Raw genomic sequence first — 12667 nt, forward strand, 5'->3', positions numbered from 1 at the left:
TAGGGAGAGAAAAACAAGTTGGTAGTTCAGATGCTGGTTGTGGTTTCCTCCTTATTTTCCACATGAAGGAGGAGAGGAATGAATGTGATGGAGAGCTGCTTATTCCTACCAGGTTTCTGATTGCTTGTCTCAGCATCTTGTATTCAGTGGTAAAATACTTTTAAGTGGTTTTGAAAGAATAAGGATGGCTATTTGTCTTGCTTGTGGCAAGGTCTTTTAACACTGTTTCCATCTGAAGCCTAATTGTGCAAATGTACCAGAAACGTCAGCTTTGCTCTGTGCTGTGCTGCATTAGCCATTCCATTGTTTTGCCTGAAAGTGGGACATGAACGCAGAGGTCAAAATATTCCAAATATAGGTGTGGGATTCACTTCACCTAATTTGAGAGGTCTTCAAGGTAGTTATCTTCCTCTGAGCTAGTCATGATAAGCTCTATTTGTCATAAAGAGAAACAAGCAAGAAGTCCTAGAGTATATTTCATCCAACTGCTTTTAAATATCTGCCTTTGGATGAATCGTGACCCACAATGCTGAATTTTCTCCACTGACTGTAATGGCAGATAAAGATAATTATCTTCCATATAGGTAACAATATTTGCCCAGATAAACTTTACACATTCTTACAAAGTTGCTCACCTTGGGCTTTTCTCTGGGTTTCCCATTGGAGGTATCTGTGCCTTTGGATTTCTGATAATCCTCACAAGGAGATGTTCAACCCTCCACACAGACATAATCAATAATTCCATGTTAACATGTGTTTTTGGCTCTCTGTCCAGATCCACTCATAGTAAGTATTTGGAACAGCAAATTGCATCTCTGATTTCATACAGCCCAGGTTTCAGTGTTTCCTCTGATATCAAGCTCTTCTCTCTTTTATGCTATTCATACCAGAGGGCGGTAAAGATACCTTCCTCCGAAGTTCTACCAACAGCATCAAGATTCTTAAAAACAGACAGCAACACAGACAGCAAAAGATAAGAAAGAAGTTTTGGATTATTCTCATAGACCTTTAGTCAAGGCTAGGAATATCTGTCTTGAGCTATACTAATACGTAGAGTCAACTATTTTATGTCAAGATAACTTAATATGGTACACCTTTCTCAAAAAATACTCATATTGACCACAAATATGTGTGTATACTAATGTGCATTTAAATATGGAATACAGGTTACCTGTGTTTACTGGTAAGTACACAACCCGTCTTTAAATGAAGCAACTATGCTTAAGATTTAAAGTAATTTGCACAGTACACTTTAAACTCTAGACAGAAACCTCTCAACACAGAAGTAGCTGAATTTGTATGGAGATAGTAGTAACAATGAACTCCTCTCTTGAGTGAGTCAAACTTCAGACAACTGATCTAATCCCAAGGTGACAGTATTAGGGTTACTTCAGGTTCAGATAAGATTAGGCAATTTGCGCGCTTGTCTATTTGTAGTGTAAAACCTCAGATAGTTTGCTTTGGTGATATGTTTCAAGAAAAGTATGGCTCCTTGAAACAGAAAATAAGAGAGAATTTATTCAGAATTTCATTGAATACACAAATTTGTATAAAGTGAACTTTCTCTCCTAACCCAGTTAAGCAATAATAGACTGCCAGTCATCTCAGATCAGTTTAACATTCATTACTTTCCTGTATATGCACAAAGACTGAATTAAATGAAAATATGTTTGATATAGCTGCCCACTGGCTTTCCAAACAATGTTGTTAAAAAATACTTGCAATTAGGAGTTGAGGTTTCAGTACCTCCAAAGCTGCAGCGCCTTAGCCTTGGTTTAAAAAAAAAAAAAAAGGTCAGGAAATTGTAATCTGTCAATATTGAATTGACATTCGATGAACATTAGGGGGTCACAGCAGTTGTCCTCAGCAAATAGTGAGTAAACATCTTGTATAATTAATATTCAGCCAGACACTGCTCAGAGATTCATTGGGTATAAGCACTTTTTTGTTAATGATTTTTCTTTAGGGTATCATTTGACTAATTTTAGATTAGACACGTGAGGCACCATAAATGTAAAGATCTTAATGTAATTGCCCTAGTTGAGAAAAAGCTGATTGTCAGATACAGTTCCTGTGAAGATTACAGCACAAATCAAGGCTTTCAACTCCATCTTCCGTAGTAACCTTTTAGTTAAATTTGAGGTGTATGAAGTGGGGAGGAGAACTGCAAGGTGGGTGGAAAAATGAATGAACCAACAGGCTCAAATGGTGGTGGTTGATGCTTCAGGACAAAGCTGGTGACCTGCTACTAAAATCTATGTTGGGGTTGACACTGTTTAAGGTCTACATTAACAAAAAGTGGGGTGGGTTGCACCCTCAGCAAGTCTAAAGTTCACACAGTCTGGACAAGGAGTTGGTACGCTGGAAGTCAAGTCTGCTACTCAGCAGGACCTTGACAGACTGGAAAATGAGCTGACAGAAACCTTGTGAAGTTCAAAAAAGGAAAATGTGAAGTCCTGCACCTCAGATGGAATAACGCCATGCAATTAGTTAGCACAAGCCATGGGCTAGTGGGGTAGGAGGCAGCTTTACAGAAATGGGCTAGGAGGTTCTAGTGGAGACCAAGATGAACATGAGTGAACAACGTACCTCTGCGGTGATGTCGTGGTGTAGCAGCTAAAACACCACAGAGCAGTTTGCTCACTCCCCCGCCACAAGTCAGGTGGGGGAGCAGATTGAAAAGTGAAAGAACTCGTGGGCTGCAATAGAGATAATTTAATAAGAAAGGGGGGAATAACAACAAAAAGAATAAACAAAGCAGGTGATTCACAACGCAACTGCTCACCACCCACCCACCGATGCTCACAATTGCTCACAACCCGCACTCTAGACATTTCTACTCACTGCTGCTTGCACACACAGACAATACCTCTGAAGTTCACGGGTGTCCTAAACAAGTGTTTATCAGTGAGTGGCCAAGACCATGAAAACAAATTCCATAGGTATTAAGAACGATGGCAGAAGCTCATTTACTTTCATTCCAAGTCTAAGGCATATTTCTTCAGCCTTCCTTTACCTAGCATAAGAGCACAGCATTGTGCACATAATATTTGCTCCAAATTTTCTCTCAGTTTTTATCTGGGGTGGAAGATGGGGAAAAGAATAAACAAAATCTAGCAGACACTGGAGATGTTGCTTAATTCAATTCTGGAAGGAAGACCAATCTCACAAACACAAATTATAAGTTGAACAATTTGGATCTATGCACTGTGAATTTGAATAACTTGCTGCACAGTCCTAAATCATTAAAGAAGTCACACGTTTTATTAGACTTATTGTTAGAAATATTACTTCTTGGGTGTTTTGTTTGCTTCTTTTACAAATATAAACTGGAAAGCAGCAGCCTATAACAAATTTGTATCCCATTTAAATACTGTATATAATACATATATTAAAAATACATAAAATTTAAAGTTTAAATACTATTTAAAGTGAAATTTACTTGTAAAGAGGGTGATAAAGGAATCACCAAAAACATAAAAAGTCCAGTGTGCACATTTTAAAAATAAATTATTTACAGATAAACATTAGCCAAGTTCTAGTCTACAGGCTTGGCAGTATTGTTATGAATTATAACAGGTATATAATAATTTTATAGAAAGCCCAGACTATACCCTTTATTGTTGGGAGTTTAAAGTGTTATTGTGATTCACAATTAAAACACAATTTATTCTTTAGGAGGGAGCTGGAGAACATTTAAATACAAATTTTAAAACATCAGCTATTTTAAATTCTCTAATTAAGGTTTCCTTGCATCCTGTAGCCACAGTTATTTCCCATTTCAGTTGCTTCTAGAGCCTGTGGGTTTATTTATTTATTTATTTATTTTTAAAGAGAGTTTACTTAATCTTACTGCAACACATTTCACTCTACCTGTTAATGCCAAGATTAAACCATTAGAAAGGCATTATAATCTCTAATATCACCAAAATTTTGATAGGCTCTAAGAGCCATTCTGATGTCAGGATACACATTGTTGTTATCGCAAAAAGTTGTCCCAAATTCATCAAAGTTGTAAGAACTATATTGAGGGTTTCTGGAGGTGGTGACTGCTGTTTGCTTTCATCTGGAGGTTTCATCTGGAGATTTCTCTCAAAAGCTCACCTGCCCAGAATATACTTCAGTGCTAGTAGGCATCCAGCAAGAGCATGTGTGTCACTGCAAAGGTAAGCAAGATTTCCTGTAATTACTGCTCCTAGCAGCAAGGAGTCCCAAGCAGCAGAATGGAAAGCAGAGAACTTCTTTCTAGACCTGCTGCTAGCAGTGGAAGGGAGAAGCCCCAGTGGAAATATCAAAAGGGATACGAGCGGAGAGGGAAGTGTTAGCAAGGTGATATGCTGATGTAGTCTGTTTACAAAAGGAAAAACTGAACTACAGGAGTGGATGGGGGAAGACACAAGAAGAGAGACATAAAGTGGTCAGGAAAACAGGAGGAGACGGCAATAGAAGCATGAGGGTCTGTGGTCAGTAAAGTACATATCATAATTTGGATAGGAATGCCAGATTCTTTGTGGGCTGAAAAAAAAACATTTCAACTTGCTGAGCAGCGAGTAATTTTATCCAAACAAAAAAAAAATAAACAAATATCATCTCTGCAATTTATAGTCTGGAGAAATAAAAAATGAGAGGCCAACATTTAGTAATTGCTTCTCTTAATGTCAGTTTAGGGAGTCCAGTCCGGCTTTTCTAGTTACATGGGCTCCCTCACCAACTCCTAGGGGACACAGCGATTAAAAACAAGGAAAATAACTGTGCTTATTAACCATGATTCTTTAATTGATAAAAAATGAAAAGAAAAAAAAATTAAAAACAGCACAAAAAAAGCAATGGTTATTCAATTTTCATTCTTCCTATTCTATTTATTTATCCTTTTTTTGTGGAAAGGCCTTAACAAAGGCTACATCACAGAGTGTGGTCCAACCGTATGGAGTCCAGAATATTTACTTCTTCCAAGTAGCAGCAAGTCTTAATTTATCATAGGTAACAAAGGTAGTCTAGTAAGCTATCCGCAGTTCCATCTGATGACTGATCAGACCTATGTAAAGTATTGCAGATAACCTAACTTGTAGAATTATAGATTATCAATGGAGAGAAATGTTAAAACTTATAATATCTGGAAAGTGGTTTGGTAAAAATAAGTCATTTGGGGAGCTGTCAAAAGTAATCGTATAAATGTGTATCAGTAGTCTGATAAAATAAGTCTTTCTACTGTTCTCTTTTCCCCATAGTATTTTAATTCAAATAGTAAATCAATATCCTGGTAGAATCGTCAAAATAGATGTATCAATCAAAAGTCTTGGCAATGCTTTAACACTTTGTCTTTGGCAATGTGGTCTTGTCATCATATTACAGAAACATTAATGAGAAGAAAATCACTATTCCCAAGTGGTGTGTTGCAGCTTCTTTGCTTTGCCAGTTTTTTTTAATGTTTCTAGTTATTATTTATTTGTAGAAGCCAATGGACAAATTATGAAAATTAAAGTAAACTTGAGAGCAGAAACAAAACCTTTCTTCTGCTACTCTGCTACGTGTTTTATAATTTCATATTTTAATAACTTCAGAAAAGGAGGAACACGTATATTTATCAGGCCAGAAGTGTTGGCTTCTTACTGTCTCCAGACTCACTATGTGCCTCCAACCCCTTGTACACTCTTGACATATTTCCATCATGTGGCACTAAACCAGATCTCTGTCCACCTTTTCTCCTAATATAACCCTACTTTTTCTTTTGTTTCTGAAGAAAATAATCTTCTTTAAAGTCTAGAGTCTTTCTGACGCTCAGCTGTGATGGAAGGTTTATTTTCTTGAAAAAACAATTGTGCCATTACCTAACAGGAGCTTTCTGAGACAGACATTGCTCTTTCCAGTGACATGCATTTGTGGTTTAACTCCCGTTTTCTCACTGTACAGTTGCTTTTACACTTTATTGGTATGTAAAGCACTTCCAAAACATAATTAAAGATTCATGACAAAATACTGTACAGAAGGCACAGAGATTTTTATACACTATCAACCTTATAGCATAAAGGGAAGTAGTGTGAAAAGTTGAAGAAATGTAAATTTGGGTAAAAAAATGTTTTAAAAAATGCATTAAAAATATTTGCATAAAAATGCATAAAATGCATTAAAAATGTTTAGTGCTTCGTGGCTAATGTATTTTACCTTCTAACACTTGAAACTGATCCTTAACTAAGAAATCATGCAGAATTTGTATATTTATCCAGAGCATTTCCTAGTGGAAAATAAATCCCCCCAAACTTAACCCATAAATAAATACAACTTTCTGCACTCTCCAGCCATCACTGGTATAAAAATAATCACAGATACCTTTTCAAATTGAGAAAAACTCTGACAAGATAGCAATGATTTAACATTAAAATTTTACTTACAACCATTTTTGAATCAATATTGTTGTTTTTCCCTGCACTTTGCTACCAGAATACAGCTATTAAGCCACAGGCAAAGTGCATCACTCATCCTCCAGCAGCTGATACCCTGAGAGGGAAAATAGCCTATAATGCTCGAAGTGGCTCAGGTCACGGAGGACATTGTCAGCGTAAAGACTTCAACTTGTTGATGACTCCTGGGAATCTGTGCTATTCCTAGTTATTTATAAAATGCAAACTGAAGAGAAAAATAATCCGATATGGAAGGTTTCAATTGAAACATTATGTTTATGCTTACACAGCCAAGTCAAATACCTCATTGTTTATAGCCCATTGCTAAGTCTTAACATACTTTTAAACCAGCTGAGAATGGTGAAATACAGCCTCGCTGTTCTAGCTCTGTCTGTTTTCAATACAATTCCAGGCCAGACCTCTCATCTGACTTTGTAACCCTCTCTTGGATATTTAACATTAACATTAAAAATGTTCAGTCCATTGCTTCAGCTAAAATATGGTGTCCAAGGAGCTAGTAGGAGCAAGGAAGGAAACAGCAAAACACACACTTATTGACAACATTTCTTAACTATTGTAGCTTTATTCTTAAAGCACTCAGGTTTTCAAAGACCTCACCTTTTTCCCACACCTGATCTCACTCCTACACTGCATTTGTCAGATTGTTGTGGTGTAAAGGGGAAAATCAGTTTTTCTTCCTCCGTCCTACAAGCCCTTTCTATCACGTGGCTGTGGCTGGTCCCCACAACCTCGCTGTCACGGAGCCTGGCTCTTGTGCCATGTGTCCTCTCAAGCATTGCAGCTCTTTCCCTCATTACAGCCAACTCTTCAGTAGATCTCTGCAGAAATGCCAAGAGGAGTCAGACTACTTGAGGGACAGTGCCTGCTTTGGTGTCAGCACGGTAAGGACAGACAGCAGTGCTCTTCGAAGAAGTCAATCTCATTCCCGGGCTCAACAACTATCTTCTACAAAATTCATTGTATCTGCCTTTTAAAAATTAGAAAAGATTCTAAAGACATGTTTGACTGTCATGGAGTTGCAGAAATGATACAGTAGCAAAGTTGAATGCACAAAAGCTGGGAAACATCAAGATTAAGTTTGTCAGAAAACTTTACTTTGGTCCTGTTGTCCTTATCCATTAAGATGCAGCTTCCATGAGATGACCACACACCACACTTTTCCCTGAGATAAAACACAAAGAGGCTTGATACAGTGGGGTGGTCTTCAGATTCCAGTACTGACATTTGAGATATTTGCTCAAGTTTTCCTCAAATGTGTGCACACTTTCAGCATTTGCAGTGAGGAAAAGAAAAAAGAGGAAAGAAAAAAAAATGTAAATGCCACAGCACAAGAAACAATCAAAAATTCACATACAGTGGGATTTCATCCATTCAAGTAGCTTATGCTAAGGCACTTATGTGCAATAAACTTCTCATCGTCCAGTTTTAGGAGTTACATAGTGCATAATATAAAGATTTAATTACATTTATTTTTCCAGCAGTTCAGGCTTTCTCATCATTATTGCTGAGTTTCTTCAAATTCTGGCAGATAAAGCTGGTAATCATGATAATCTATATAATCTTTTTAACTGGTGTGGGTGTAGAAAAACTGTTTCCTTAGACTTAAGTTTCTTTAAAAAACACTACCGAATTCGGTCCAGTACCTCTCAGAATATCAGTAAACTGTATGTATTTTATATAATAAAACACATGATTGCAGCCTGGGCAGATGGGATTATATATAATGGCCACTTATGACCCAGCTGAAAGATCACCTCTCTGGTTTTTAAAGACCAAGTGCTAATGAGATGTCCAGCTGTGGATGCTGATGGGGTGCTGAAGACTTCCACCTTGCTGTCTGTGTACCTCAGAATCATTTGTAATCCCTAAGTTAATTATAGGATATGGTCTTTGAGAATTGTTCCCTCACAGAAACATTTCCAGTTGTTTTTGACTCTCCCACCTCCTGGCCAAAGGTCCTTGGAGGATAGTCCCAGTTGCCATTTGGTCACAGAGCTCCAATATAAATTGAATAGTATTTTCAGTTCTAGAAACATTTAGTTTTAAAGCCGTAACATCTTTTCTCTTACAAAGATATGTCCACACATTCATAGTCCAGGGTTGAGCTCCTCTGTTACCCATTGCACAGGTCCTGGAGCAAGTCTGTGCAGGGCACTTCCCTACATGTTACTCACCATGCTTAAGTCCTCCCTTCAGAGTTACCCCACTCCCTTACCATTCCTTACCGTACGTAGCTGCCATTAATACTCATTAGACCGTGTCAGAGATTAGCAGCGCACGCAGCTGAGATTCAAGGAAGTGCAAAGTACAAATAGCAGAAAACCAAACTGCACCCATGTAGCAGGCTCAACCTCAAGGAGGACCCCAGGCAATGCTCAGTACGGGTCAGGATGCTCACTAGATGTCACTGTTCTCCAGAAATAAATGTATGAGCACTGTTTTGTGGCTGTGAATATAGTGCATCTTTTACAAAATCGTGCAGCAACTCGTACGTTCAGAAACTGAGATCAACTACAGAATTTTCGTAGTTCAGCAAAACATTTCTCCAAATGCCTACTCCGCTTGCATCGTCTGATTTTCCTCTCATTTACCTCAGTGTAAACCAAGAATAAGTTCACTCAGACTAAATAGCACGTCTGGCTGGTGGCCAGAGAGGAATGTGGTCATTTTTCAATCTTTTACCTGTCTATACTGTCTAAGATACATGCTTTAGAGATGGGGGGATCTCAAAATGAACATTGCATTGCTTTATGCTGTCTGGCTGTGTATGTATACAACAGTTTTTCGCCCTGCAGATAAAGAAAATGGAAAATATTTTGATGCTGCTTTTACCCAAGTGCAAGTTTTATGCATTTAACTTTGTATGTCTAAATTAATATTTTCCTTAGTGTCACTATATGATCACTGGGGACCAACTGAGTCTTCCTCAGTGACTCAGATTGGAAGCGCAAGTGACGTGCTGCTGGAAGAGCTGCTCTTTTTTCCAGTGAGTACATCAGCTGCTCAGGAAGAGATGACTTTTCTTACCTGAGCACATAAAATTACATGATTAAAATTGACAAGTGTGAGCACTCCCAGAGACGCTGGACTCAGGTTGTATCCATGCATTGCAATATAGAAAGGATGCTACTAGTAAGAAGACAGACTGGAAGAAGAGGCAAAGATGTTTCTAGTGAGGTAATCAACTGTAAAGAGGATAACTGAATTAAACCAGGCTGTTAAAAAAAAAAATTAAAAAAATTAAAAAAAAAGGCTCTTTTGAGAATGTTTTGGAACTCCCAGTGTTCACAAGCAGGCTACAGCATGGACTCACTAATAACTGCCAGATTTGGCACTGTTTTCCTCATATTTGCTAAATCAATAAACATTGGGGAAAAAATCCAACCCACATCACCCAAGTGTGTCCAGAGCATCATTAGTGCATAACAGCATGTTTCTACATGGGAGGTCACCCTGCTGACTTGAGGCAGTCAGCAGCTTAGGTGCTCTGACTCGCCTTGTGCAGAATCTACTGCTCTCTGGTGACTCCTTTACTTTTATATAGAGAAACTAGGCTGTGAATCACCCTCAAGTGTGCAGTTCAGCAGCATTTTAAGCTGATCTAAGTCAGTGGTGTGGCAAGTCCCACCTCCACCTCCAGCTGTACATTCCTGCTCTTTCTCCCTCACGTCTGGTAGGCGGTGAGCTGGTTCGGCCAAAAATTAACCCAGAGGGGAGGAAAAAAATAAGCCAAAAACAAACATTAGTTTTCTATTTTGGATAAGCTCCCTGAGAAGACTAAAAGTTTGTAGGGAACATGGGAATGCACCACCAGGGCGATGGAAGGCAAGACCCGGGCCACCCTGACTGAACTTTGCTTGTGCTGCCAGTGCTGGCACTGGGTGGAGAGGACAGCCACGTTCCCTCGTGAGTAAAACATAAAAGCACAGCTGAGATATAGAGCAGAGCAGAGTAAAAGAGCAGTGATCATATTCCTGGGTTGCTACAACTTTCTGAGGGGCATCTTGGCTCTCAGTTTGGTTACAGATTATGAGGATGGAGAATGATTTGGAGAAATCTTTATTCAACCCTGATGCTAAAGCACGTACAGATTGCACAGATCAAGGGAGCTCTCTCTACATATTTTAAGTTAGGCAAAACAATTAGTCTTCATTAACAGCTAGTCTAATTTAATTTAAAGGATAAATCTGCTTCCCTGTTAGATGACTGAAATAAACAACAGCAACAAAAAGCAAATTAAAGGCAAAAACTTCAAACCAACATTTGACTGCCACGTGTGTGTATCAGCCAAACTCAGGAGTCATTACTACTTATCTCAGCTCATCATCTGCTCTCATTTTGTTCAGAAACTTCACATCATTCTTGACACCATATCAGAACATTTCATGGATTTTGCATTACAAAGTGCCAAGTGCCGTGGGAGATTGATTTTGCTAGAAGCAACTAGGAGAAAGACAAAAATCAAAGCCTTTTAACTAGCCCGTAGCATCAAAAGTCTTATGTGGATTGAAATTCCTGTCATGTGGAATTTCTTAAAGAAATTCAAAGATCTCATTGAACTTTCTTAGGGTGAAGTTAATAAGACTGTCTTTAAATATTTAATGAATTTGTTGTCACATTTGGACTGATGGTTGCCTTGGCCAACCACCTCTGGTCTTTTTCTGCAGAATGTTTATTTTCTAGGAACATATATTCACCATAACATTAATTCATAGGTTACAAGCAAGCAAATCTCTACTTCTCTTATCCATGCCTTGGAGTCTATGCTACTTTAAGATATTCTGTCTGGGAATGTGTGTCTCCTTGGTTACATTACATGCTGAGAAATAAATGTTAAATCCAGAGATTTTGAAGGCCAGAAAACATTTGCCAGAGACTTACAAAACTCTGTGGTTTGTGATGCAGTTATTTATCCTCACCTGCATTTAAGAAGGCTAAAAATCAAATAAATGCTATAGTGTTTTTTGTTTATTTGTTTGATTGATTGATTGTTTGTTTTCCTAGGCAAGCTATTTCTGCCTTCCTTGCTCAGATATCACTGTATCTTTATAAAAATATACCTAATAAAATGGAAGACACTCAATAAATCTATGGATGGGGAAGAATGGGAGACAATATATTTTGCCTGACTTTGTTTCACATTGCAGGGAAATGGACAATCTCTTGAACTTAATAAGTTTCCTACTTTGTCATCCTTCCTTCATTTGTTCTTAAAGAACTTGATAATTTCTCATATTTGTGGGATTTCTACAGGATGTAGAAGGCACAGGAAATTGATAGAAATGCAAATTTGTGTCAAGATTCACTGAGGTTCAATGGACTGGAGAGGAAAAACAGAATACAAAGAAAGCAAGACTGAAAAAAAGAACAGTCTTGGAACACCAGACGGGATGTGTGAGTTGTAGTTCCAAATCCTCCTGGTTTGCAGCCACATCAGGGATTTGATCCAAATTCTTCTGCTTCTCCAGACAGCGCCTGATCAGGTGCATTAGGTATCTTCCATCCCATTTGTTGAAGTTGGTTCTTTTTTGTAAAAACATTACAAATTTAATGGGTGCAGATGCCCTGAACCGTCAATTGTGAGCAGAAAAAATGTTTCTTTTTTTTTTTCCATTCTCTTTAATTCAACATAAAATATATAAATAGTGTGAATATTGCAATTACATTTTCTGCCACAGCTTTCCATCTGTTCTTGGATTATCATTATGCTTTGGTCACAATATCTCGGCCGTCTGTAAGCCTTGTTGTTTCAAAACTTTATTTTATTTTATTTTATTTTATTTTATTTTATTTTTTTTTGGTAGAAAACTGAGTACTTAGATGCTGCATTAATAAATATCTGTTTAGCAGCCAAAGGGTTCCTGCTTATTTTCAGCTCATCATCTTGGGGTGAAAAAAAAAAAAAAAAGCACAAAACACCACTTCAGAAAGTTGAGAGATTGATACTGACAGTACTTTGACCAAAGGATTACTTCAAACATCTTGTAAAATAGACTTCAAGGGAAAACAAAGATGAAAACACTGAATTTGTAAGAACTGTACACATGGAAAAGCCTTCAGACAGAGGAAAAGGCAGAGGAAAATCTGTTGTTTCCGTTCTGATTTCAGTTACCTGAAAGAACAATGAAGGAGTTTCAAGGCCATGGGGAGAGCTGACATTTGGAGAGTCAGTCTACCTGATTTCATCAAGTGCTCAGATGTTTTTAGGCATTCCTCAATAACTAGCCGTGGGGATCCCAAGGCCACGG

Source organism: Anser cygnoides, chromosome 1 (genome assembly GCF_040182565.1).
Source record: "Anser cygnoides isolate HZ-2024a breed goose chromosome 1, Taihu_goose_T2T_genome, whole genome shotgun sequence".
NCBI classification, from domain to species: domain Eukaryota; kingdom Metazoa; phylum Chordata; class Aves; order Anseriformes; family Anatidae; genus Anser; species Anser cygnoides.